General features: G+C 53.9%; 2 long non-coding RNA genes across 3 annotated transcripts in view; one reads left to right on the top strand and one right to left on the bottom strand.

Annotated features, from left to right (window-relative positions):
• LOC150010339 (uncharacterized) overlaps nucleotides 1-23,189 on the bottom strand; it is an 86,458-nt gene extending 63,269 nt beyond the window's left edge. The window contains exon 1 of the long non-coding RNA XR_016511400.1: nucleotides 22,858-23,189. This is a non-coding gene — a long non-coding RNA (uncharacterized LOC150010339). The remainder of the gene's footprint in view (nucleotides 1-22,857) is intronic.
• Nucleotides 23,190-23,303: 114 nt separating this feature from the next.
• Nucleotides 23,304-26,334, top strand: LOC150010338 (uncharacterized). 2 transcript variants are annotated; one of them, XR_016511399.1, is made up of 4 exons: nucleotides 23,304-24,703; nucleotides 25,173-25,320; nucleotides 25,482-25,946; nucleotides 26,054-26,334. It is a non-coding gene; the product is annotated as an uncharacterized LOC150010338 (long non-coding RNA). The 2 variants fall into 2 exon arrangements; XR_016511398.1 differs by having other exon boundaries at nucleotides 23,306-24,703; nucleotides 26,077-26,334.
• The last annotated feature ends 1,297 nt before the right edge of the window (nucleotides 26,335-27,631 follow it).

Below are 27,631 nucleotides of genomic sequence, written 5' to 3'. Positions count from 1 at the left end.
GCTCTTACTCAATTAGGCCCTTTCTGTCCAAAGGGCAGCCGTGACGTGTGGAACGGGCCTGTGGTGTCAATATGAGCCGAGCCTTGTACAGCTGGGGACACACAATGCCCTCGGTCAACTGTTTATTTATAAATCCACCCAGCGCTCACCACAGCCTTTACACTCAACTCTTTCCCAAAATGCAAATTGGCTTCTTCCTGTAAGTCAAACCGGCTTACTAAGCTGATAAAATCATCCCAAACGGGCTCTTTTATCTCCCCAATACAGAAAGCCCTCTGCACCCACACCTCCTAGAAAGAGGAAGCCGTCTTCAGAGCATTTGACGGGGGCTGGCACAGGGAGAGGCCCTTCTCAAGGCATCCAGGGGCATGTGAGGAGGTCTACAGAGGGCAGTGGGAGAAAATGTTCTAGAATCAGAGACTTGTGTTCAAATCCTGCCTCCGACACGCTCTAGCTTCCTGGCCTTAATCTCTCTGAGCACTACTCCATTTGTGCAAATATGTTAAATGAGGATAAAAATCATCGCTTCCTCTTGAGGGTTCTTTGGAGAATTAAATGAGATAATAATGTACACAGATAATTAAATGAGATAATGGCACAGTATGGAAAACCTAGTAAGTCACTCTTGCTCAGTGACTTTAGAACAGTCCCTTTTGCTTTCTGAGCCTTAGTCTCCCCCACTGGGGAGCCTTTGTCTTACTGGCTGGTAGCTTAGCTCCTCAACTGCCTGCATCACATTCAAACAGCTTTGGGGGTGCTGTTTCCTGTACCCTGTCTCTTCACTCTCTCAGCAGCTCTTTTATCAGAAAAACAAAATCTGTTCTAAAAAAAGAATCCGCTCCATCTTATAGAAAAGGGAGCTACCTGGACAGCTGGTGCTGGGATTTCTAAACAGCCACGAGCATCACTTAAAGGCACAAACGTTGTGCAAGACTTGTGAGGGGTGGGAGGCAGGGTGGAGGGAATCTGATAAAGGTTCACTGCTCACTTGACTAATAAGGGGCTTCCAGGGAGTAGGCAGAAGTGCAAGGAAATGCAAAATGGACCTAGAAGTCACTGGAGACCATGAAATATGCATTGGAACCTCTCAGTGGAGGTTCCAAGGTTTACAAGGAGGCATCAAGATGCTGCCGTGACAACCAGGCTTGTCAGGCAGTATGGAGCCCTGCCCACGGAAGGACGCCCAAGCCTCGGTCTCCTAGCAGGGACCACTGGCAATTGTGCGTGGCACGCTTTCACCACGACTCTAAGCACCTCAGGAGGCAGGGATATCCATGATGGACCCATGCGCAGAAGGCTGAGGCCTGAAGGAGGGAAGTGACCAGCACAGGATTTGTTGGTAACAGAGCTCAGGTCCCCAGGTTCCCTCCAATATGGGTGAATGAGGAGGGTGGTAGCCGTGAAAAATGGCCATACCACTGTGGCCACTAATTTTCCAGAATGCAATGAACCACCTGAGCATGGCAGCTCACAAAGACCTTCCCCTCCGTGTGCCCCACTTACTCCTTGCAGCAGCCGAGAAGACAGGCTGGGACACGTAGTGTTAAATCTCCCTATCTTGTAGGGTGAGCACCAAGGCTCAGGGCCATATCACCTTGTGAGGGAGTAGTCAGGTCAAGCTTGCACCCAGACCCTCAGAACCACCTGCTGCTTCCACCTCCTCTTCACCCTCTCAGCATGGAGGGGCAGGGCTGGAGGAGCAGCCAGCCCGCAAGGCACCACCTGTACTGGCCCCCTTACCCAGCACAGGCTGGTTGGTCCTGAAGTACACCTGAGGATGTACTCCACTCACCTGTATAATTAACAGAGCTCTAGTCTGCCCCTCCAATCCAGGCAGCCCTGACACCTGATTAACATCCTAAAACACTGTCCTTCCTAAATCTAGTATAGGGTCTCCTCCTAACCCCGCCTTGTCTCTGGGGTCCCAGCTATCCCTGGAGACTGGGTCCAGATTACGTCCTTGAAGATATAACCACAGGCTGAACTCCCCCAGGCCCCCAAATGGGCACACTTCCCTTTCTTTCTTCAGGCCTTTCCACATCTGTCCCAGAAGTGCCTTTCCTCCACCTTCTCTTTGCCTAATTGTAGCAAAAGCCTCTTCCTCCAGGAGGCTCTCCCTGACCTCTCTAGTCCATTCTCATCTCTCACTTGTTCCAAGTTCTCCTTGGAACTTCTCAGCCAATTTCTCTGGCACTTTCAGTATGTATTGTTGCTGTTTTGCCAAGTAGCCAAGACTTAATTTCCAATTTATGCTGTGAAACTCCTCGAAGTCAAGGTCTCAGGGCATTTGTTTAGCCATCCTCCCACTCAAGAAATTTTGTCTTAGCCTGTGCCCCCATGTTCTTACTGCCAGGCTAGGGGACACAAGAGGCAAGGTTCTGGCCTTCCAGAAGGAGCTCAAGTCTAGAAACGAGAAAAACAAAACAAAACAGGCAGTTGCCACCCAGCATCATGGGGGCTGCAACAGAGAAGGCAGGAGGCAGTTGGAATATTGCCCAGTCAGGTTCTTGGTCTCCATTGGGAGCCCTTGCCGTGCCAAGCACAGGGCACACCCCAAGGAGCCGCTCCGGTGGGTCTCCTGGTGGACTGGAATTGCAGGCAAGTGATTAATCCGTCAGGTTTCAAGACAAAGGAGGTCTGGGAGCAGTGGAAGCAGCTTGGGCAAGCATTGGCCTCCAAGGCCAGGGCCTTTCCTTACAAGCAGACAGGCAGGAGGAAGTGTTGGAATCCCGTGGCCTGGGGGGAGGCTAGTCCACCCTGATGGAAAAGGCAGTGAGAAATAAGGCTCAGCCCAACCTGGCAGGGTTTGAGGGAGAGCAGGGGACACATCCAACCCTGGCTCCCTCGGAGTGAGTGCCCCTTGAGCCTCAGCTCCCAAAATGTGTGTCAGCCTCGAGGGTGGGCGCCTTTTTTTTTTTTCTGTTTTTCTGAGCAGGCCTCTCCAGATGGGCCGGCGATGGGAAACGCACCAGTGCACGCTGCTGGCGCTTGGCCTAGCGGGCCCTGGGCATTGTCTGCAACTCTGAACATCTCAGCAAATGGCTCCATTGTTCTGGCATCCTGAAGCCTTCTCTGGAGAAGGGCAAGGGTTTCTAGAGAAATAAATAATAAGATCCCACATGCCAGTGTGGCCCCTGACCACAGCTCCACTTTCAACTCCCTGTCACCCCAGCTTGTGTCCTCAGCCCTGCACCCTTGGAGGGAGCCGAAGGCCCTTCACTGGCTATGAGCACATCTGGGCTGCCCACCTTGACCCTGTCCTTCAAAAATCTCTTTGGAGCTGGAGCTGTCCTTGGGTTTTGAGCAATTGCCAGAGTCATGGGATGGAGAGAGAGGTCTAGGAGGTCTAGGCTACCTTGGGTGACAAGGGAGAACCTTCCCCCCGCAGTACCCATATCACTGTCAGCAGACCTCACCCCACCCCCGACCCCGCCACTTTAGGGGCCTCAGAAAAAAATCAAGCATCTTGTGCACTAGGTCAGGAAGTCCCTGCCCCTCTTGAGCTTGTTTTTCCATCAGTAAAATGCAAAAATGGATGAGCTGATGGGTAAGCTGTCTCCCAGGTCCCCACTTTTGTGCTAACTGATCAGGCCTAAACAAACAGCAATGAGGCCAGCGCCAGAGCAGCGAAGGACGTTCAGAAGGCAGGACGGGAAAGAGCTGGGGTTGTTGATGGCTCCAGAAGCCTTAAAGGCTGGTAAAAAGGCTTAATCCTGCATAATGATTTACAAAGTGACAAGTAAAATAGATTTACTGTGACAGTTTGAAAGGAGAACCATAGAAATAAAATTACTCAGGCTCATCCTGTCTCTCTACACCCTGTCCCCCTCCCTTCCAAAAACCAGGGACTCATGTGTACACACATGGACACATTCATGTGGGCAAAAGGGAGCAGGTGGCTGGGTTGGGGTTGGGGGACTGGGAGAGGGACAAAGGAGGAGGGAGGTCTGGACCTTATCTTGGCAATGGCCAATTGGTCCCCCATTCCAGGTGCAGCCCGTGCAGGTGACACTCCCAGAAGCCCTCTGAAGTCAGGGGTTATCCCCATGGACAGATGAAGAACACATCTGTCTGACATGCCCTACATGGGATTCCACCTTCGGGAAGCACGCAGAAGGCACCCCGAATTTCTGGCTCCCGTCTGATCCAACATTGGAGTCCTAGGTTTTCAGGGCCCACAGAGAGACCACTGCTTCCTCTCAGTGAGGCAGGGACTCCAACAGCACTGCGCCCAAACCAGCTGAGAGGAAATCAGAGAAGACAAGAAACCCTCAACCAAGTTCATCTCAGAGAAAGAAAGTGAGCGATGCTCCTGCCTGCAGTGCTGGGCTCACAGGTGGCATCTCCAGTTCTCTGTCAGGGCTGCGGCCCTCATTCTGTGCTTACACAAGTGCACAGGGAACACTGCCCTCCACTGCAGGGGGCCCATAGGCTACAGCTGTGTGTGGGAGAAGGACACAACATGCCGATGTTCTAGCCATGGACCGGAGATGCTCTCCTCAGTAGCTATGAACTCCGTCAGCTGCTCCGGGCTCCGTGGCCACTGTCAATCACCTCCAGTGCAGCCCTGGCCTGGGGCTGGTAACTATGAACAGAGGGTTACTCATTTGTACCAAAGGGCATGAATTTAAAAAAAAAAATTTGAGAAGGGGTCACATGTAGGGAGAAAAGAGACCAGATTTCCCCTTAGTGGCTGTAGGGCCTAAAGCCACTTCACCCCTCTGAACTTCAGCTTCCTCTTGGTTAAAATGGGGTAACACCACCCACTCTGAAGGCTGTTGTGACAACCCTGAGACACCAGAGAACCTTGCCAGTGGATGTTCTCAGGGATGTGAGCTTGAACTCAAATGATGTGGAATGATATGCATTTGCAGTGGGACAGCAAAAATAGAAGTTTTAATCTCAGCCAGACCGGCCCACTTTCCCCAGGTCCTGGAGGGTTGCCAAGGTTGAGGTGGAGAAAAGATAATCAGGGATAGGTGGGACAGCAGTCAGGTAAGCCTGGGGACCCCCAAGCCTCCTGTAGCCTGTGCTCTAGCAAAGACTAGAGGGGTTGAGTCTCAGGCAAGGTCTGTGGAGACTCTCAAGCATCCCTCCTTGTCATCCTCTGGCTGACAAACGGCAACTCCCAGTTCAGCGAAATGTTGTTCTGTGCCTCTAACCAATGTAGCCCAAAGATGTGCCTAGGCAGGTCTGAACACCCATGTTTACCCAGAGGAAGGGGGCCCTCCCTCCCACCCTCCCCTAGCACCACGGCAAGCTGGAGCCCATTTGCCTGCAGACTTGTCTGGTGCGTAGGCCGTGTGTATAAGGCTCCAGCTCCTGGCCCTGCCCAGAGAGTCTTGCCCAAGAGGCTTTGCACCTGCACCTTGGCCAGGCTCTTGCCGCTGAGCCAATTCTCCCAGGAAGTCAACCTAAGGAGGGCACAGCAAATGCCCAAGTGGCCTCAGACTTTGGCAGTTTTAGGCAAAACAACCCAGGCTAGGAGGTGCTCCTGGGAACCAGGCCTGGCCCAAATACCCCTCTGGCTCTGGCTTGAAAGGAGGAGGACAAAAGAAGGGGCCAAGGGCTCAGATCATGTACATGCGCAGCTGAGAGTCTGGGGCTGAAGTTATTCAATTCTTTCTCAAACAAAGTGTGCAAGTCACTTCCAAAGCACCCACCTAGAATGCAAAGATAGATAGATATAGATTTCCAAACCACAAAACCTAGCAGCTCTATGTAAAGCGTAGCTGTCATTTATTCATTCACCTATTAGGCAAGCATTATGGAATGTTTGCTAGGTGCCAAATGTAGTGGCTGGGGTACCCTGAAGGGAGCTGTGATCCTGTCCGATGAGGGCTTCGACAATGGTCAGAAAACAGTGCTGGGGGAGCTGGGGCAGGAACTACTCCACTTGATCTGGCTGGTGCACAAGCATAAGCCAAGGCCTGAACAGGGCTTTGCAGGATGTGTAGGAGTTCACCAAGCAGACAGAGCAGAGAACAGAATGTGCAAAGCACACACTAGTGAAAGTTCAGCTGGGGCCAGAGAATGAGGGGCCCCGAATGCCGGACTGTAGGTAGTAGGAAGTCACGAAAGAGCTTTAAGTAGAGCAGAGGAGGTAACAGGATCATAGGTGCTCTTCATTAAGGTCACACTGGTGGCCAAGTGCAGGGAGGACAGAAGAGAAGAGGCGGGAGGCAGACGCCTGAAGGAGAAGGCCACAGCAGGGGGTGGAGAGGAAGGATGGCTTTGAAATATTTGGAAGGTGGAGTCTAGAGGCATCAGTTCTCTGACTACATATTCCCACAGGCCAGGATCTGGGCAGGGCAGTGAGGACGTGGAAACCCAATGTCACAGGCTGCAGTCCTGAGGAGGAGTCAAGGGTGACTCCCAGTTTCAGCTGGGGCAGCAGAGCAACGGCAGTCCCTACTTGGCTTTGTAAGAATTAGAGCAAGGCTCCCCTTCCTCAAAACACTTTGCAATCATCCACTAGAAACCTGTATATGCCCCCCAAGTTGTACAGTGTGTGACCGACAGTATTGCACTTGGTGGTCCTGGCAGACACAATGTCACTGAGCAAGCTCTGGGAGGACAGAGGGCTGGGGTTCAGGCAGGAAGAAAAGGCAGATAAGAATCTAATACACAAAGCTAAAAACCCAACAAAGCAGAGAACAAGCAAAGCAGAATGTCTACTAACTCTAGCTGCCCTTTGGGTATAAGAAATCTAAATAAAATGAGAGGTAGCATTATTTATTCTATGGAATCCAAAAAGAAAAAAGGAGCTGCTCAAACCAGGTAAACAAAGGAAATGTAAAAATACAAGTCAGAAGGCATTTGTTTGGAAAGATGAGGACTGACCAAAAGTATAGAAAACCAGTTCTGTCCTTAGAGCTTACTAAAAACATTGATTTAAAAAACAAATAAACAGACAAACATCCTATCCAGGAAGTGATACCCACGTTTTGAGAAAACTGGAATGATCTGGATGGCTGAGGATTTCCATTTCATCATTTGGCTATCAGAACTTTAAAGAACAGCTTCTCTGCTCTGCTGTCTGGATACAGGCATAAGATCTAGCTGGTACTTTTGTGGAGGAGAGAGTCCCGCGGGGGAGAATACAGAGGCCTGGGGACTATAGAGGGGGATGGATACCTGAGAGACTCCAGGCAGAGGCAATGACAAAACTGAGGCATGCCAATAAGGAGGAGCCGGGAGACTCAGGCCACCATCCACATGATGAAGGCTAAAGCCCTGGTGACAGCTGGCAGGCCCTTGTGTAATGAAAGTGAGAACTTTGTGAGCAAAGGTGAGACAGACAACATTCGATCTTGGGGGACTGGAGTAGGAAGCTTCGCCTGGCCTGGAGGTAAAATTGCTCAAACAGGCTTCTATGAGAGAGTCCCAGCTAGATGGGGCCTCAATGCACAGATGGGGAAACTGAGGGCAGAGAGATCAGAAACCTGATCCATATTCCCATGCCCAGAGCTTCCCCAGGGGTGTTATTCAGCCCAACACCAGACACACTGGGAGCGGTGACAGCCAGGGAAGGCACAAATGGATGGCTAGCCGGGTCCCTGGCCACTGGGAACTGCTTAGAAACAGAGGGCAGGTATTTCTCATACACAGAGTCAGATTCTCATTCTTAACAGGCACAGGCTTTTGTTTCTCGAAAAAGGTGTTTGCTGGGGCATCCTTCTGGCTGAGGCCCACGCTTGCCTCCAGCTGGCAGTCCTGACTAGTGTTTCATTAGGCGCAAACTGCCTTCCCAGCCTCCATTGCTGCAGCCCTGAAAGGACGGCACTCCCCACCCATTTTACAGATGAGCAAGCAGGCCCAGAGAGCCCCAGAGGCCCTCTCATCCCAGGTCACTCTTTCCAGGCCTGATGGGGAAGGCTCAACACTCCTAAGCATCACATGGGACCCAGGTAGGGTATTATCAGGCTGAGGCTTCTGCACACTGAGGGTGGGGACCCAGCTGAGGGTCTGGCCCCATGCTGGGCATCTCAGACCCTTGGGCTCACCAGTTTGAGCCCTGCATGGCTGGCATGAGTCCTCAGAACTGCCCTGCCTGCCCAGGTGCTGCAGGGCTCTGGAGGGTGCTGGCAGCCAGGCTGCGGTTTTGTGTTTGGCCAACTCTTGGCTTCTGAGCAATGAAGTGGAGAGAGAAGAGACATGGCAACAGGCACTGCCCACCCACTCAGCTCCACTGCCTGCCTTGGGCAGCCTTCAGGGCTGAGTGGGCAGCATCCAGAGGAGGCAAGGCCCATCCGACAAACACTGGCTCCAGCCACCTTCAAGGTGAGGGAAGGAGAGACGCAGGGGCTTGTGCAGGCTCAGACCAGAGCGAGCTGGCCTGGCTTCTCCCCCAACTCACCTTCCTGCTTCCCCTGTGCCACCCTGGAAAGCAGAACTTCCCCCTTTGTGCTTCTGCAGGTCATAAGAATGCCAGTTTAGTTGTCAAGGGCCACCTGGCTGCTGAAACTCTGGGATTCTGGAGTGGCCTGACTCGGGCAGGTTATCTTATTGGAGAAGAGAGATGAACAAAATGGGAGAGGGAGACACAAAGAGGGCAGCGGGCCCGCCAGAGGTTATGTAGAAGGTTTAAAGACTCGGGAGTATGGGATCCTAGAACTGGAAATGACCTTAGTGAGCCAAGCAATTCTCATGCCCTCCATGTTACTAATGGGTAAACTGAGGCCCAGGGATAGCAAAGGACCTGCTTATGATGACTTTAAATCAATAAGAACCCTAGGATGGTCATCCTGGGTTGATCCAGTAGGGCCAAGATAGAGCTGCCTTGTGTGACCCCAACCTCAAAAGTTAGGGAAGCTGTATCACTTCCTTGTTTCCATAGTAACTAACTACTGCTCCAGGAATACACTAAATGTTTTCGTTCCCTCCTCTGTGCCTGCCCTGGGCCAGGCTGTGAGGACACAGGGAGGAAAGAAAAAGAGGGTGTGAAGGGAGGCACAGACCAATCCACAGTTCTGGTTCCAGTTGATCCCAGGCAGTGGAGGGCAAGAGGGAGAGAAACCAGATAATTTTCAGTAGACAAAGAAATCCCCAGTGTAAAGTGATAGGGAAGAGAGTTCAGAGCTGGCAGCTTTTTTGAGCTGGGTTCTCAGGGATGCACAGGAGTTTACCAGATGAAATTGTGGGGGTGAAGAAACTGACACAGGCAAAGGCCCCAGGGTTTGCGAGTGTGTCAGCATATTAGAAAGCAACAGTGCATGAAGGAGAGGATATGCGAGTGCAGGAGATGAATGGAAGAGACTCACGATGGAGACCAAATGTAAAATGGCAAAATTACAAGTGTACTAGGAACACCTCACCATGCCTGTATTTTTCCAGCTGTTAAACAGGCATCTGGCTACATGGGAAGTGTCAGGCATACAAGGAAAAGTGCTTGGACCCGCAAGACTCAGAGACCTGGGCCAGCTCTCCAACCCCATCTCCTCAGTTTGCTTTTTGGAGGTAGACAGGCACTCCCAGTGGGCTCCTGGGTATAACCTTGCTCAACCTTCAAAATACATGCAGGATCTGATCACCAGCATCCTCACCTCAGTCACTGTAAAAACTGCCAGCTAGTTCCTTGTTTCCACCCTTGTCCCTTATAGTCTGTTCTCAAGGGCCCACTAGCCAGAGGGACCTTCTTAGAGGGCATGTCAGATAGTCTCAGCCCTTTCAATAAATCCTCCAGTGGCTTCCAAATCACTGAGCATGAATTCAGAAGCATTTCCCATGCCCCATAAGGCCTTCTGTGACCTGGTCCCTGACCACCTTGCTCACTTCCTCTCCTGTCTTCCTCCTTCTCTCCCTCCATCCAGCCACACTAGCCTCCCGGCCTTTCTTAGAGCATGCCCGGCATGATCCTGCCACTGGGCCTTTGCACATGCTGTGCTCTCTTGCCTGGAGTGTTCTCCCAAATGCTCATGGTTTCACCCCATTACCTCCCTGAGGTATCTATCTTCTCAAATGCAGCCTCTTCAGAGAAGCCTTCCCTGATCACTCCATCTAAGGAAGCCCAACCTGCCACCCATCTCCCTATATCACCTTATCCTGATGTATTTTTCTTTAAAACACTTAATATAACTCAGCATAACATCATACATTAACTTGTAGACTTGTTGACTTTCTGTCTCACCTATAAGAATATAAGCAGGACCTCCGTATCCCCACACAAGTTCACCACTATATCCCGGGGCCTGGAATAGTACTTGGCACATAATAAGTGCAGGGAGAGAACCTTATTCTTCGGCTGGCAGGAGGACCCAGCAGCAGGAAACATGTACTGCCCTTCTGGACACTGCCCCACCCCACCCCCAGCCCCCAGATCTGGAAGGGAAGGAGGGAGGGCCCGTGGGCCTGGAGGAGCCCTGAGGAGAAAGCAGCAGTGGATGTCTGCCCGTTGTCCCTGTTCCATACATGCTAGACCTGGGTAGCACAAGGAATCAAGCTCAGGGAGCAGGACATGGGAGATGGCCAGGCTGGCTAGGGTGGGAGAATCTGGTATTGTGTTGGCTTTGGAGCCAGACTCCTTCCCTCCTCTGGACCTCAGTTCCCTAATCTGGAAAATGGGGATAAGAAGAGGATGAGAAAACCTGGTTGCCCAGGTTCCTATGGATACAACAGTATGGGCATCTTTGGGTCTTCAAAGCCCTAGGAGGGGCTCATACCAGGTTGAAACTAGGGCCACAAATTCAAGCCATGGTCCCATGCCAGGGTAACATCCTGCAGCCAGCTGGGCCAGACACCTGGGCAAGGGGTCTCAGGTGGTCTCCTGGAAATCCTGTTTCCATCACAGGTGACAGCTGGCAGAGTACAATGCAGTCTAGCCTGAGGTAAAGGGGAGTGCCCTATCATAGGGCAGGGGCCCCAGGCTGGGGGAGCCAGATGTCTCATGGGGACCCCAGGGAACACCTGCCTGCCCCTGAGCTCAGTGCTTTAGTGAGCACAGCCAGAGGCATAAGGTTCAGAGCTTTGTGAGATGTGGATAGTTAAGTCCCAGGCCAGCCAAGTGCCACAGCCACAGGGGGACTTCCCTGTGTCCCACTCCAGCAAAGGGTTTCTGTCAAACAATAAGGCAGGGGCTGGGCATGGCTGATAGGTCAGGACGCCTGGGTTTTAGCTCCAGCTTTTCTATGGACTTGCCCCGTGACCTTGGGGAGGCCTCTGTCCCTCCTGGAGTCAGACTCAGCAGCTAAATGAGAGGGTTGGCCTGGATGATCTCCAAGGCCTTTCTGTGCTGACATTGTCATCACTGCGCAAGGTAATAAAACATTACACTCCCCGCCGCTGGGACACTGCACAGCATGCAAAGTATTGGTCCTCCCCTTTGACTCCGTAGCCCCAAGAGAGACCGTCGGGAGGAGGCAGTGCCATCAGTTCAGACTCCAAATCCAGTGCTCTGTACAGACACCCTAGGTGTTTAGAACCTCAGGACACATGGTCAGGATGTTCCCTGTCTGACAGAGTGGCAGGGAGCAGAGCTGGACAGAACGGGGCTTTTAGTAAGAAGGTGGGTGGAGGCAGACAAGGAGGGAGCACTTAGTCAGAGCTCCCTGGTTCCCCTCCAAGCAAGGGGCCCCAGCTCCAGTGGCAGGTGAGCACGATGGGAGAGGGTAGGAAGATGACAGCCTCCCTGAACCATCTGGCAGATACCAGGCCACATTCATTCCCTTGGGCCCCAATGAGCTACTGTTGGGACCTCCCTGGACTACTCCCATGTTTCAAAGCCTGGGTTAGACTATTTCCAGGTCAGGCCCAAGGTCTCAAAACTGCCCAGGCTCTTAGCAGAGGCAAAGATAATAAGGGGAGAGAAGAATGCCAGCTCCTCCACATAGCCCACTCTGCCCACTCCAGCCTTGGACTCTGTGTGGAAAGGAGAAGCCTCTGGGGATATACCTCTGATGCAGAGTATGGAAGGGAGTTCCCAAGTCCGGAGCTCACCATATTCCACATGGTCCTGAGATGAAAAATAATGGGAGGCATCCTTCCAGCCTCCATAAAAGGTGGAACTTCCTAGGTAGAGGGGGCTGCTGGGAGGGAGGGAGCAGCCTGTCCCTGGAGGTGTGGAAGGTACTCTGGTATGCTGCGTAACAGGCATCAGATGAGGTAGCCACCAAGCTCCCTTGCGATCCCATGACTATCAGGAACAGTAGTATCTGGAACCCTTGGGTGGGGGGCAAGGGCAGGAGGACTATTGATAACATGCTGAGCCAGACACCTCTAGGGAGCTGCCTTTTAAAAGAGCAGCCATCCACAAGGCAGTAAGCTTCAAGAATTCTGGGGCCCACAAGGATTCCAATCCCCCAAAGCAGCTTCGCTCCTTCTGCCCGAAGGGATCAACCCTGCAGATGAAGCACACGCAAAAATGAAGGTGTCAACCGGGCTGCAGTCGGAGGAATCAGAGTCCTTTTGCAGAAAATAAATCAATGCTGAACTCACAGCTTCAAGGAAGCTCCCTTTGCATACACGGCACCATCTCCAAACACCAGAGAAGAATTAACAGCTGAGGTTTCCTCTCTTTTTCCAGGATCAGAAGCACAAGGGGGTCCTGGAGCTCAGGGGGCTGAGCAAAGCAGGGAGACTAGGGGCCAAAGCAGTCCTCTAACCTCGCTCTGCCAGCCACAAAGCCCACTGCTCAGAATCCCAGAAAGTCAGGGACATGAGGACTGGGAACCAGGGAGGTGAAGTGACTCCTCTATGATCACCCAGTGGGCTGGCCAGCAGCCCAGTCTCCCCAGCCAGAGCTCTCCCCAGAGCCCAGACTGCCTCTCCCTACTAACAGCAGCACGATACGCCCAGCTAAGGGTTCACAGCTGATTCGTAGCAGCACCCTCGAGCGCTTCCCTGTGTGTAAATGTCAGTGGGCCCATGGCCCATGAGGAGGAAACACTGACCGGAGCAGGATAAACAAGCAGTGCAGTCATCAGGGTGGAAATCAGCCTTCTGATACAGGAGTCAGCCCTAAGCCAGTCCTGCCTAGTCTTCCTAGAAGAGGGAGTGGGCGTGAACTTCCTCCCTTCACCCTAATCCTTACCTAGCTCTTTGGGGGGATGTTTGAACCTGATACTCTGGTGCACCTCATAGAGGACCAGCTGAGTTGTTTCGGCAGTGAGGTTGGCCAGCACAGGCGGCCATCCCCTGGGGCCACCCCAACCCCAGTGCCAGATCTGCGTCCCAGGGGCCTACCACTGTTAGGGACCTTGCTTAGGTCCCTTCCCCTCCGCAGCCTCAGTTTCCTGACTAGTGCACGCTGGAGGAGTTATATGCACGATGCCTCCGTGGCTCAGGAGGTGGCACGAATGAGTTGGAATGAAAGGGTTTGTGGGCAGGAAGGAGGTGGGGAAAGACAACACAACAGTCCTGTTCCACTCAAGGGCCAGGGTAATTTTAGACCCTCGGATGAAGGTCAATGTTCTTACACTGCTTTCAGGCATTCAAACTGATTGAAGGATCTGAACAAGCTGTGGACCATCTCTGCAGAAAAATACATAATTGTAAAGGCGTGTATGCAAGTTTAGGGGTTCACAACCCTTGCAGGCCGGGTTCAAGGCCCTTCCTGCTGACAGCTGGAAGTCTTTGAGGCCCCTCTCTAGGGGCGTGGCGGGGTGCCACCCCTCTGTCAGGCTGGCCTTGCTTTCAGGACTGCCCAGTGACAAACAGATCTGTGGTCTGGTAACAATAAAAGAAACGGAGGGCAGTGAAAGTGACAGAGACCTGCAGGCTTGAGGGGAGTAGGATCAAGAAGCAGTGCCAAGAAAGCAGACTCAGGGAGACGTCTGTCCATGAGGAAGCTGTCCTCATCCTCGCCAGCATGAGCAGCGCCCCCGAGGAAGGGGGTCCTTAGGCAGGGGGGCCCTCCTCTGGACAGCACCATAGATGCCAGAGCTGGAAGGGACCATCTAGCTTGGCATCTCCCAAGATGTTCCACTGCTATCTTCAATAATTGTTTTGCATTAAAAAGGGAGATGGGAGGAGTATACTCGAGTTTGGGAAACCCTGGGTGAGGCAAAGGGTTGTCGATTTCCGGGAAGAAGGAGGGTGTGATCCGATAGACTTCCTTTTGTGGACTGGTGTCCCTGAGAACCTGCTTTGGGAAACCTTGATGTGGTCTCAGCTCATGGTTTTCAGACCAGGAAACCGAGGCCCAGGATGGAGTCTGTGACCAGCTTAAGTTCCCACAGTTAGTTCCAGTCCACAGTGATTCTGCACAGTAGTTTATGGTTGACAAGGCCCGGTCCCTCCATGCCCTCCTCTGCTCCACAAAGGAAAAGATGGAGAGGGAGGGAGGTACTATCACTAGCTTTAACTGAGAGGTAGGAAAGAAAGGTTCTGAGGCAGGAACCCAGATATGCAAATCTCCACCTTTGGAAGACCTCTCTAAGCTCTCTAAGGGAAGTGGGCTTCACAGGTAGGCTTAATTAAAATGAACCTGGATTTTCAGGGGGCGAGGGAAGGTAGCAGTTGGGGAGTGGGTTTCAGCTCTCAGAGATAACCTCCCAGCCTTTTCTACTACAAAGGGGAAAGAAACTGTGAATAATGGCTGGGGCTGAGGGTCAGAAAGCCTGTATGCCAGGCCTGGCTTTTTAGTTGGTGCTGAGATACCAGGTGACCTTGGGCAATCTACCTGACCTAAGTCTCTGCATCTGTAAGTTGGAGATAATACCATGATAACAGCTGCATGGGAGCAATGGTCATGACAATGACTAAGGCTATCATTTCTTGAATATCTACTATGTGAGAGGCTCTGTCTGTGCTCCATCGTCTCAACCTGTGGGGAAGACAGTATGTTATTTTTATATTATTAGCAAGCCTGTTTTGCAGATGTGGAGACCAGAGTTGGAGAAGCTAAACATGACTTGCTCACTGTCACAGAAATCACAAAGGGTGAAGCTGAGAGTTGAAGAGGAGCCTAAAACAAATTAGTTGCCCAAGAAATTCTGGCTATTGTGATATTTATGGTAGACTTTGGCAAGTTGTTTTAAAGAGGCAAATAACAACAGGACCCCTGAAGTACATTAATAGGAACTTTAATCCCTCCCCACCCAGACCACTCAGCACCCCCTAGCTGAGATACCCAGGTGCAGGGGAGCTCTCTCACTGTGTGACCTGGGGACCAGTCCCTCCGTCTCTTTGGGCTTTTCCCTACCTGCAAAACAAGGTTGGACAGAGACCCTAGAAGGGCCCTCCCTACTTGCAAAGGCCAAGTAAGAGTTTCAGAACCCTTCCCGAGGTCTTTGAGCCCCGTTTGCCCCTCTGCCAGGGTGCTTGCTGGTCAGAGCCGTCTGCCTTGTTTCCCAGCTTCAGTCAGATTCACCAGGGAGCTCGGTAGGAGTTTAGGCTAGAACCAGCAGACAGGGCAAGGTCCAGGTACCTGGCATCTCCTCTCTTGTCCTGTCGTGAGCCCACTGGCTCTTCCTCACATGCTGCCATGTGGGCCTCATGCAGGTGACTCCCAGGGTGGAGCAAGAGGGCTCCTTCCCTGCTTTTCCACCCACGGAGGAAATGACAGCAGGAACAAGGCAGCAGGGGCCACTAGCCCTGCAGAGGATGAAAAACAGCACTGGGAGGGTAGGGGGTGGGGGTGGGGGACAGGCGAGGAAAAGGCCTGGGCAGATGAGACACCTTGTACCCTCCCTAGAGGGTTTAAGTTTTACTTCCCTTAAATCTGCAATGCAATCAATCTACTATTATCTTTCAAAAACACTCTGAGATACTGTGTAGGATCGGGGGTGGGGGTGGGGTGCTGCTGAAAAACATCCCTTATTTTTTACCCTGAGAGTTCAGAAATGAGACCTGTCCTCCGCAGGTTCAGCTGGCCCTTTCCAAGTCAAAGATGAACAGCATTTATTTATGAGCTCTGAAGGGTGGCTAACAGAGCTATGCCTGGCCAACAGTACATGCTCAATAAATGTTTAATAAACTAAATGGGCTGAAGAGATGGGGTTCCGGGCCTGGCTCTGTCACTAATTTGCTGCTATCCTTGGATATCACCAATTGTTTCCATAGTTGAGTGCCTTGGGTTAGAAAAGGAAAGGTCAGAGTAGGTAACCCTGTATCCCCCAATTCTATACTACATGCTTAGAGATGCAACACAGAGTTAGAGCTTCCAAAGTGGAAGGAGGTTTCAAGCATCTTTCCCTAATGCTCCAAAGCAAAAAGGAGGACAGTATGTAACTGTTGAGTGGGACCCTCCAGGGCAGGGGGTTCTGAAGGCGGCACAGCCATCCCCCCTCCCCCCACCATTACCACAAGTGCCAGCCTCTGTGGGTAGATACTGGAGTTGTTGGGAAATGAGAATGGAGGAAGGGCAAGAAAAAGGATGGCAGTGGGTGCAGTTTCCATCAAAGCCAGACACAAAAAAATTTTTGGAAGAGCCACTGAAAAGTACAAAGAGACTGTATTTTAACAGACACCACCCCCCCAACCCCAATCAGAATAGCTTTGCCATTTTTTGGCAAAGCAATCATCTGCATGGAATTGGACCCTCCAAGACATCAAGAATCTGGAAAGAATGGTGGGAGAGGAGGGAGAAAGCCCACATATCTGCGAGCCCCGGGAGAGGCAAGTGTCTGTCCTCTGTAGACACCCTGGCCAGCAGACACTAGAATCTCAGGGGCCCCAGAATTCGTGTGTGTGTGTGTGTGTGTGTGGTGGTGGGGGGGGATAGGTAATGCCAGCTAGGGAACAGGCTTTAGGACAAATGATGCCCCCAACCCCTATTTCTGGGAGAAAACACATCTGGAGGTTCACTAAGCCCCTGGGCAATTCCAGGCCTGTGCTGAAGTCTCCAGAGACAAGGATCACAAAGTCAGACCACCGCAAATCCCTGATACTCTCCCACTACCAGTCACTGAGGCCCTGGGCCAGGTAGGCCTTAGTTTCCCCATCTGTCCAGTGAAGGATTGAAGCCGATGATGTCTAAGGGCCGCGCCTGCTCTGATAGCCCATGATGCTAAGATTCTACAGAAAAGCACACGACCTACCATCACTCAGGCCCCACCCCAGAGACCTGGGAAGGGAGTCCCCAGTCCCCACACCGTCTGTCCTCAACAGCCTGCTATGGCTGAAACCTTCAAGTGGTTACAATTACAGCCAGGCTAACAGGATTAGGGGCGCATTGAAATCTAAGAAATCTAATTAGCTCAGACACCCTGGCCTCCCCCAGCATGATCCTGCAGTAACCCCAGCAGCTGGGCTGACAGGTGGGGCCTGGGGCCCTCCCAGGCTACAGTCATTACCTGTGCAGGTGTGCCAAACTGGGCCAGGCTTCCTGGGGATATGCCAGCTCAGTCTGCCCAGCTGCTCCCTGCTCTGGACCCTACCTGATCACCCCTCATCCTGGGGTGATGCTCAGATGAGCTTCAGAAAACCAGGCACAGGTTCTGGGCAGCAGGCGGGCTGTGTCAGGGTGCAGAAGGAACCCAAGGGCTTCCACAGGGCAGCTACCCCACTGGGCGCAGGCACTGACTCAGCCAGAGGAGAGGCAGGCTGAGTCAATGTCTGTATCTATAGAAACCATCACAGCTCAGGGAAAAGCCTTGGGCCACACAGGAACCTGGGGCCTAGAAACATTTCACTTCCTGCTCGAGGGTCAGGGCTGAGGGTGAAAGCCCATGCTCAAACATGTGTACCCAGGAAGTCATGGCAGGATTTGGGGCTCAAAGAAAGCTCAGGGGTACAGCTGCTGATGGGGTAAGCTGTGTGCTGCCAAAAGTGAGAGGAGGGATAGGTGAGGCTCACCTGCACCCTTCCTGGGGGCAGCTCCTCCTTAGCCTCAGGCCCCTATCCCTATTCTCAGGGTCCATACCAGCTCCTGCATCATGTCCAGTCTGGTGGGTGGCTGGGAAGGGGACAGAAGAGTGTGTTGGTTGGCACCCATAAAGCCTGAAGCTGAGTCACGGCTTAGCCACAGTCATGTCACCTCTGTGAATCTCAGTTTTCTTCTCTGTGAAATGGGGGGAACTGCAAATAGAACCTAGCTTACACTGTTATTATTGGGGTTAATCAAAGTTGGAAAGTGCTTCCAAATCCACCAAGTGCCACACAAAGGTGAGGGGCTGTGGTTATTACTGTCATCATGCGCCCCATGGCAGGCAGCCAGCTCGTAGTGGTTAATTATTTATTTGGACTGATCTTCCTGCCCTGAGTGGACTGTAAACTCTGAAGGAACAGGAACTGTCTTACACATTTCTGGGTCTCTCACTGGCCATGGTCCTCACACTGTGGACTCTCAGGAAATATCTGTGGCATCAATGCTAGGCCCCTGACCAAACCACCCCCTGCTACGTATCTCCTTCCTTCTCTTCATAATACCTGATCTAAGGAGAGAAGTGCCAAGAGGCAAACCAAGCACACAAACACAAAGGACAGTAAGCAGACCTTTCCCCACACCCCACAGGTCACTCCCAATAAGGCTGGAAGCAGCCACTTGAAGGGTGTTCCCCCATCTCACATCAGTATGGCTTGCCTGGACAGTGATTTTGAATTTGTGATCATTCAGGAAAGAATGAATCTGTGGACTGGAGGGCCCCCAGCACCTCAAAACCAGAGTGAGAGTCAGGAGAGACTGATTTCCAGAAGGTACACCATGCAGCAGAGCATGCTAACAGCCAGAGCTGTCCATTAAAGGCAGGGGCTGCCTATAGGTGGTGAGTGCCCTGTCATGGGGGCATGCAAGCCAAGGCTAGACAGTAAGTTGTCAGGAAGTTAGGCTTGGATGGGAGAGCAGCATCTGGAAAATGCTTCTAGTACCCCAATCTAACCCCTTGTGCTCCATCCATTCTGTGCCTAGAGCCTACCTGGCCTTTGGAGGATACATGCCAGGGCTCTTGTGATATCTGTCTCATCCTTACAGCAACCAAATAGGTGAGATTCTGCTTTTGGATCCATGTTACAAATGAGACTGAGGCCCAGCAGAGTGAGACTACTGGCCCAAAGGAATCAGCCAGCTACAGCCTCCGGATACCTCTCCCCCATTTCCTCAGATAATTGGAAGACCCACAAAATCATGATGGATTTTTGGACTCTTTTTCCAAAGCCTGTGCCTGGGACTGGTTTTTTTCAGCCTCCCTTTATCCTCCCTGATAGCAGGGCCCAACCTCAGAATCATCCCTAGAGCTTACAGCCCAGTCAGGCTCTGCCTCCCTTCATCTTTAGGGGTTCTAGGGACAAAGAGCCCCTGCCCCCCAAGGCATGGGCTGAGGCCACTGTGTCCTGCTGAGAGGCCAGAGTAGTCACAGGCAAGACTATAGCAGTGTCCAGGGTAATTACAGCAGCCTGGCCTTTGTTGTCCACACAAAACCTAAGGAACCTCATAAAGATGAGGTAGTGATAGGAGCCAGGCAAGGGCTCCCGGGAGCAAAGTTATGAATGAAAACGTATGGGACCCAGTCATGGCCTGGCAGGCTCTGCTTCCTGGTTCCATGACACAGTGCCCAGAGAAGCTTCCGGAAATTAACTTGTTGGTTCCCGAATTTCTTACAGCAATGTTTCTCCTTGAGGCTGGAATCACAGCTGCCTATTGGACCCTGGCCAAGGCCAGAGAAATTAGTATAAGCGGCCGCACACATGGGTACTCTTAAGAAAAAACTCTCAGGACACAGCAGGCCTCAAAGTGTCTTCCGGCCTTATCCACCACCATCTCTGTCAATCAGGAAAAAAAGTGAAGTCTGCAGCTCTTCTTAGTGGGCTCCTTCCCTCTGCAATCTTCCAGGGTGAATTGACTATGGACACCTGGCCAGTTGGGCACATCTCTCAGAGCCGGGAGTGGAGATAATGTTGTGTGACTATTGCTATGGAAGTGAGGGAAGTGAGTGAGTGAGTGTGGGGTGGGGGGGAGGAGAGAGAGAGAGAGAGATGGAGAAAGAGAGGGGAACCATGGTTTTATGGCCAAACTCCACAGTCTCTGGACCTTTCTTCACTTTGCTCTTGGCTGTGAAGAGGAGGATCCGCCTTCCCTCTTTCCTTAGGAAGAAGAAAAGGACATTTTGTCCTCACGAAGAAGCCAGCAATCTTTTTCTGCATAGACAGGGCTCATTATCAAAATTTCTTATAAGTCCAGCAATTTCTTATTCCCAACTCCTCTGTGAGCCATACACTGAGTGCCTCAAAACTCAATCCAAAAACCATTTGAAACTTTCGAAATCTCCCTACTGCTTCTCCCTCCCCAAGTCACTGCCACCAGCTCTCAGAAGTCTAAAGTTTGGAGATTTACATGTGAAAACAGCATTTCATAATCTCGTGACTTGGGACAAGGAGATGCCTCTGTCCTTTTGGAAAAAACAAAACACAACCGAAATCATAAAACCCAGAAGAAAACACCATCTCCCTCCAAATGCATTCCCTTGGCCCCAAGTTACACGTGCTCTGTGGCAGACACAGCTTCAATGTGTCTTTTGTTTGATGCTGGTGTTTCAACATCCTCAACTTGAATTAAGAAAGGTCAGCACAAGGCTTGGGGCATTCACAAACCACACCAGCAGGACCAGGCAGCGAGCAAGCAAGGGGCCAGGAATTCCCCCTACTCTAGGCCCCCTCCAAAAGCAGCCAGGACAGAGAAAGTTAGGGGCTTGCTCCCTCTTCTAAACTTCACAGAGAGCTTACAAGCAACTTTTAAACTCCCGAGACCATATAAATGCCAGTGAAGGCAAGTTGGAGTTCATCACCAGCTAACCTGCCCATTCTGCAGCCACAGTGCCTGCCTCTTCATCTCCACCTTCAAAAAAGGAAAAATAAGCAAAGCCAGGCACCCCTGGGAACAGCCTCTGGCCTCCTGCCCTGACCTGTGTAACCAGCCTGTCCTCACACCCACAGGGAGGAGGAGACAGCACTGGTTAGCAACCAGGCTATGTCCCAGGTTGCAGGAGAGAGACAAACTTGCTCAAGAAAGTCCTCCAGAAAACCCTTGGCACCAAAAGGCAGCTCTGTGTGGCTCCTACCCAGCACCAAGCCCGTGGCTTCCACAGGAGGCTTCCCACTGGCCTTTTAAATCTGTAAGGTTGGGTCTTACTCTCCCTTGCCCTGGGCAGTCTACCCAGGGGGCTCCAAATGACCACGGCATAGCAGAGAGGAGGAAAAGGCTGGCGGAGCAGTGCCCTCACCCTGCCAGCGCAGCCGCCAGCTTCTTGGAGGACCTCTGAGAGAACATTTGTTTGGGCTGCCAAGTTAAATCTTCCTCCCTCATGTCAGGGCATTGGAAAAGCAGTCAGGGGAGAGAAGAAGGGGGAGAGCGGGGGAAGGAGCAGCGGGAGGGAGGGAGGGAGGGAGAAAGGGAGGCAGGCGAGCAAGCTCTCAGAGCCCCAGTAACTCGGGCACTGCCTGCCCTGGAAGCTGGCGACTCCCAGGAAGGCGCAGCCGAGCCTCAGGACACCCAAACTGGGGCCGGGCCGCCAAGCCTCCGGGGTCCGGCACCGGGTGCCGGACGCCCTGGGCCTGCGCCCGGGGAGTGGCTCTCGCTCTGTGCCCCGCCGGAGGGGCGAGGTGGTAAGGGAAGCAGAGGAAGAAAAAGTTTGCTGCAGGTTGAGAGGGAAGGCCGGGCGGCCCCGCCGTACGCCTGTCCCTCGGGGACGGCTGGGGGGCACCGGCCGGCTGCCCTGGCGCGCTCCCGCCCGTGTTGTTTACATTCCTGGAGTGTCTTTTAAACCCGGGACTGAGGCCGGCTCCCGGCCTTCTCCGGCGGCTCCGGGGCAGTCTCCCGTGAAAATCTGCTGGCGCACAATGGCCGGGAAGGCTGCCGCCCCTCGCCCGCGCCCTCGCTGCTCCGGGGCGGGGAGCCTGCCCTCCGCAATGGTACCTCTCCCTGCCCGGCTGGCTTCCTGGACAGATGTCCCCGGCGAGGGGCGACGTGCGCCCGCTGCCCGCGCCCCAGACGCCGAGGCCGCGTTTCCCACTTTTCTCCCCAGCCTAGACGCCTGGAATGTGAAACAAGCTTCCAAAGCCCGACTTCCACCCCAGCTCCAGCCCCGACCCGACCCGGCCCGGCCCCCCAACCTCCGCCCCTGCCGACCTCCCACTCCCCCGGGGCTGCAGCCGGAGACGAAGAGGAAGAAAGAACACGGAGAAATTACTTTCGTATTTGCAACGCGCGCGCGCGCACACACACGAATATCTTCCCTCCGGGCTCAGCTCCTGGCCGGGGCACCCCGGTCCAGGCGTTGCCCTTAATGCCCCTCCGCTTCCTAAAGACCTACAGGAAGCGCCTACACACACCCCTCGACGTTCCCCGCTCTTACAGTGCGCCGAGTCTCCCCGGGAAATTCACATACAAACAACTTAACCGCACCCCCACCTCCCATTTACAAAAGTGTGTGTTTTCCCTGGAAATTCGGATACACAACTTAACACCACCACCCCTTGCTACCCTGAAAACCAGCGCCGTGCCTTCCTGGCAGTTCTCATACACACGGGCGCACAACTTCGAGTCTTCCCCAAAGGAGGAGAGAGAGACGCAGGGGGTCTTAGCCCGGTCTTTTCCTCCCTCCCTCCTCTAGGAATACCGATCCTGCCCGGCCCCTGGTGTACAGAACCAGGGCTGGAGGCTCACCGGCAGGAGGCGGGCACCAGGTCCGCGTGCGCACAGCCTTACTCAAGCCCCGCACACCCGACTAGCCCCGGCCCCCGAGCGCAGTCCAAGCCGGCTTCGCGCAGCCTGACGTTCGCCGGTCGCCTGGGCCTCGGCTCCCGGCCGCCACGGTGAGCGCAGCGGAGCCAGGTGCCGGCCGCTCATCCGGCTCTTCTAACCCCAGCGAACCCTTAAAAGGAAAAGCCCCAAGCACCCGGCGCCCCACGCTCGCACCCCAAGAGTACACGGGGAGCGGGAGGAAGGCCCGGGGCCAGCGGGAGCCTTGGTCTGCCTTTCAAACTTACCAGGCACTGCGAGCGCCGCTGCTGCCGCTGGAGGACGCGCCGCTGCCGCCGCCGCCACCGGCAGGCAGGGCCGGTTCGGGCCGGGAGGAGCGCTGCGAGGGCGCCGAGATGGGCTCCGCTTCGGCTCCTGCTCCGCGCGGACCCGGGCTGGGGTCACCGCGCTGCGCCGGCGCTGCTCGATAGCTCGACCGCCCGATCGCTGATCGCCCGCCCGCTGCCCGGCCGCTCGCTCTCCCAGGCGCCTGCCGCCGCTCGCTTTTTTAATGTCCACAGACAGTGAAAAGGAACTCGGCGTTAGGGGGTGAGTAAGTGAATCAACTCGCCCGGAGCCGAGCAAGTTGAAGTGTCAGATTACATTGGCTATTCTATTTCCAAAGGGCCCCGCGCCGCCGGCCTCCCGCAAAAGCCGGTGCGGAGTTGCAGACGGAGCGGAGCGCCGAGCCGCTGATGCCGCTGGCGCTCGGATCTGCTCGCGCGCTCTCTGCGCACTCGCCGCTCTCTCCCTTTCCTTTTCTCCTTTCCCCCCTCGGCTTTCCTTTCCCTTCTTTTGCTTTCTTTCTTCCCCGCTCCTCGGGTCTGAGCCCTCGAGCGATTCCCCTCTTTGGCTCTGAAGGGCTTTGCGTGACACCCCCTACCCCTGCCACTCACCTCCTTTTTCTCTCCTCCCACCTCTTCTACTCCCTGACCGCCCCCACCTCCACCACAGCAAGTTTTGAGTAGCAGTGAAATGTTGAGCCTAGGTAGGGACCACGTTGGGAATGAGGCTAATATCAACCGGTTCACTGGAGTGCCCCCCTTCGCTCGAGCGGCCACGACTGGAATGCACACGGGGCTGAGAACACGGTCAGGTCCCGGAATTGGGGATGAGCGAGTTGCTAACACAATCGCCAAAGCCTTCCTCTGGAGGGGGCGTTGGGGTTCTTCCCAAAGCGTGGGGACAGGCGGGTGGGGCGGTCAAAGGATACCCCACAACTGCCAGCAAGGGCGATGTTGCGGGAGGCTGGAGCGCGACGTCCCCACGGCTGGGAAGGAGCGGTGCGCCTGGTCTGTCTGGGGTACCCAACTCATCTAGAGGCGTATTGATTCTCCGAAGGCCCTGTGGAGCACCTTGGGCCCAATAGGCACGGGCAAGGTGGGGGCATTCGGACCTGGGCCCATCACCCAGTCCCGAGCTGGGCACTGTCCCAGGGTCCTCAGAGAGCGATGGCATTCACAGTACGCAGTTGGGTGCTCCCAACTCGAGTCATTCCGCTCACAGTCCCACCCCTGAAAGCCTGCATCTAAGTGCGCACCCCACCTTGGCTCCTGTCCACTGCCACTCATACGGAAACTCCTACACAAATGGTACACACATTAGCGCCCACGCTCAGTAGTACAAACACGCTTCCTCGCGCATACACACACGCAAACACTTTCCTTCACAAGTATGCGTGTACACGGCCATAGGAAGCACATTCACATGCGCAAGCAATTGCACATTCACACACACACGGGGTACAAGCCCGCATACACTCAACAAAACACGAAACATTACCCTGTGCACTAAATCCTCACGTTCACATACAAACACACATCTTCCTCCCTTCCTCTTCCACATCCCCTCCTCAAGCCCACCACTCATGATTTGCAGTACCCTCAGTCTCAAGTCATAGTCAGCGCTCGAGCAGCACGGGTTAGACACAGACACACACATTCGAGCGCCCGCACGCCCTCCCCACACAAGCCGGGGAGGCTGCGGCTCGGCGACCGCTGTGGATTCCAGGTGTGGAGGTAATTCCGCTCTCCATGTTTTGTGGTCCGCCGCAGTATTGGAGGCGAGGCGAGGAAGGGAGCTGGAATAACAAAGGCAAGTTGGGGAGAGCGCAAGGGGGCGCAGCCCAGGCCGGGCCAAGGGGGGAGCCCTGTTCAGCCGGGGCTTGGGAGGCTGGAGGGTCTCGGGCGCCAGGAGCTGGAGGTGGAGGGCAGGGGGCGGGGGGGGGGGGGGAGTGGGTGTCGAGGGGCGTGGCCGCTGCGTGACGTCAGAGAACAATGACACCGCCGGGGGGCGGACACCAGGAGGCAGCCGGGCGGGGGTCTCCCCGGGGTTCTGAGGCTGGCGGAAGACTTTGTGTCTCGGTCAGGGCCGCTGCCTGATTGACAAGGCCCGCTTGGGAGTGCGGACGTGCCACGAAGACTCGGGGGTCGTCCTCGGCCTCCTGGGCAGTCATCAGCACGGACCTTGGGCCACTGCGGGTAGCAGGCCCAGATTACCATCCTCACCCCCATTTTAGACATCTTTCAGAAAGCTTCTCTGACCTCGGCTTGAACTCCTTCAGGGCCCGCGAGATCACTCCTTTTACCACTGAGGGAGAGGAGGCAAAATGAATTTGCCAGCCCTGAATTCATGCTTGAAGCTGCACTAGTCTGACAGCCAGCCAGCGAACTCAGCCTGGATTCCTGAGGGCTCAGAGGACTGCAGCTCAGGTCCATGGGGGCTTGGGGGGCGTGGGGATGTCGGGAACCTGCTTGATTTTCCCAGGGGAAATGATGCCTCCCAGTGCCATTAGTGCAAGGGAAGGTACTTTTTTCTGGGCCTCAGTCTTTCGAACTGTCACATGGACTGCTTTCTCGCTGCTCTGGCACAGTTGGCCGCTCAACATCCCCGGGGAGGATGGATGGTACGAAAGCACTTCCAGACCTCGAGGACCACCAGGGAGGTACGGTCCCAGCACATTCCTGTGTGAGGGAGCCCCTCCCCCTCCCCTCCCCCTCCCCCTCTGGATGGCCCACTTTCCTAAGTATGGACTTGGTTGGTGTGGGGTTTGGGGGTGCGGGAGGCAACCTGAGAAACCCTTGGCCTGACCCAGGGCTCGAAGGTGGGAATTCTGCTTGCTAAATGGTGGAGCCACAGCTGCCCTCCACTCTTGGCAATTCATAGCATTTCAACAGCCACAATGCCACCCCCACCTCAGGTCCAAAATCTCAGGGCAGAGTTTCTGATATTTAAGGACCTGAAGGGCAAAACTCCAACCTCAGCCAAGAACTAGAGCAGTTCCTCTTGACTCGATGACCATCTAGGTCAGGATGCTCAGTCCTCTGAACATTTCTCAGTGAGTGATGGGCTTGCCACCTCCAGGGAGTGGAAGATGCAGGTGACCTTGGGGATGACCACTCATATTTAAAAGCTCTTGTCTAGAAGACCCCCACTCCCACCCAGTTCCCTTTACATCTGAAAACTAGGAAACTACTGAAGAGGACAAAGGAGCCAAACTCATCACACAGAGTAAGTTCAACTCTGTAGCATGGAGCCTGGGGGAATTTCAGCTCTTCCCAGTTGGGCGAACATGGCACTTGGTGGCAGCAAGTCAAAGAAATCATACCAGGACCCAGGCCTCCTGGGGACCCTGGGTGCTAGTCCTTGGGACTCAGGCCCTTCCTGTCTCTATTCATCCTTCTGGGAAATAAAGCAGATTATATCCCTTTGGGGTATTGGAAGAAGCTATGACTTATTTAGTACCTACTGGGAGCTGGGTACTCTGATGAGGGCCTCTTAGCATTAGCTTATTGAATTTTCACATTGCCTGAAATTAGGTGCTATTGTACTACTACCACCTTCCCCTTTGGAGAAACCTGTACTGTGAGTGACTTGCCCAAGGTCAATCAGGATTCAACCTCAGGCTCTCATTCCTGAAGTTTCCTGCTGGCCTCTCAGCCCCAGTTCTGCATCCTCATCCATCAACTCTCTGTGTGGTCCTAGGCAAGTTGCTAGCCCTCTCTGGGCTTCTGTAAACCAAGGGCAAGGACTAGGGCAGAGGTCAGGCTTCTTTGAGGATTGTGTGTCCTGAGTCCCCATGCTCTGGGTCTTGGCCTCTGTGGGCCTATACCTCTGTGGGTGAAGCAGAGAGGAAAGTGTTTTTACATTCTACCCACTGAGAGCTGGAAGATGAGTTCCACTCAGCTAGTGCAGGCCCATAAATCACCTGGATCCAGAGGCAGCTTCAGTGCCCATTAGGAGGGTGCAGGCTGCAAGGGGCTGGACTGCGGGCACCAACACAGGGTCCAGCCCATACATACCTCCAGAGAGCAGACTCAAGTGGTATTAAATTCCTTATGTTGTGGGAGCTTGCACTGGGGAGACTGGCAGTTGGTTAGGTCTGGACCCAGAGAACAGGGAGCCAGGAACTCCAGGGGGCCAGGAGGAAGTCAGTGGTGGGAGGCTTTAGTTCCTGGGGCACACCAGAATACCTGTGCTGGGTGAGAGGAGTCTGGCCTCAGCCTGGGGGCCCTGAGTGGGCTGGGGAACAAGGAACTGGCACATGTGGGGGTGGATTCCTACCTCTTCAGGACTGCCTTCTGTTTTCACTCTCCACCCCTTACTTCCCAAAAGGGAGGAGGGAACTAAAGGGCAAAAGGAAAGTCACACCATACACCAAGCACTTTGGAGATATTCCCTTGTTTGGTCCCCTCCACAAGCCAGAAAGTGTACTTCCTCCCTGAGGAAAGAAGCTGAGAGGTTAACTGACCAGCTCAGGATCTCACAGCTATTCAGTGGGCTGGGATTGGTCCAGGTCTGGGTTGGACCTCAGGGTTGAGAATGGGGACCTGCCTTCACCTCAGCACTGGCTTTGGTTCAGACAAGGTGATCTTCTACTTTGGGGTAAAGACCCTCACCCAGTGCCAGGGAATGATCAGGGTCTATCTCACGACAGTGGGGTAACAGGGAGTCCATTTAGTCTTCTCACCTTGGTGGATCCAGGAGACATTAGTTTACTGCCCAGCTTGGAGGCCTGTGCTT

This window comes from Furipterus horrens, unplaced genomic scaffold, assembly GCF_987537825.1.
Source record: "Furipterus horrens unplaced genomic scaffold, mFurHor1.1.pri manual_scaffold_5, whole genome shotgun sequence".
Lineage (NCBI taxonomy): Eukaryota > Metazoa > Chordata > Mammalia > Chiroptera > Furipteridae > Furipterus > Furipterus horrens.
The sequence above is the reverse complement of the archived record's forward strand: the minus strand, read 5'-3'. Positions and strand labels throughout refer to the sequence as shown.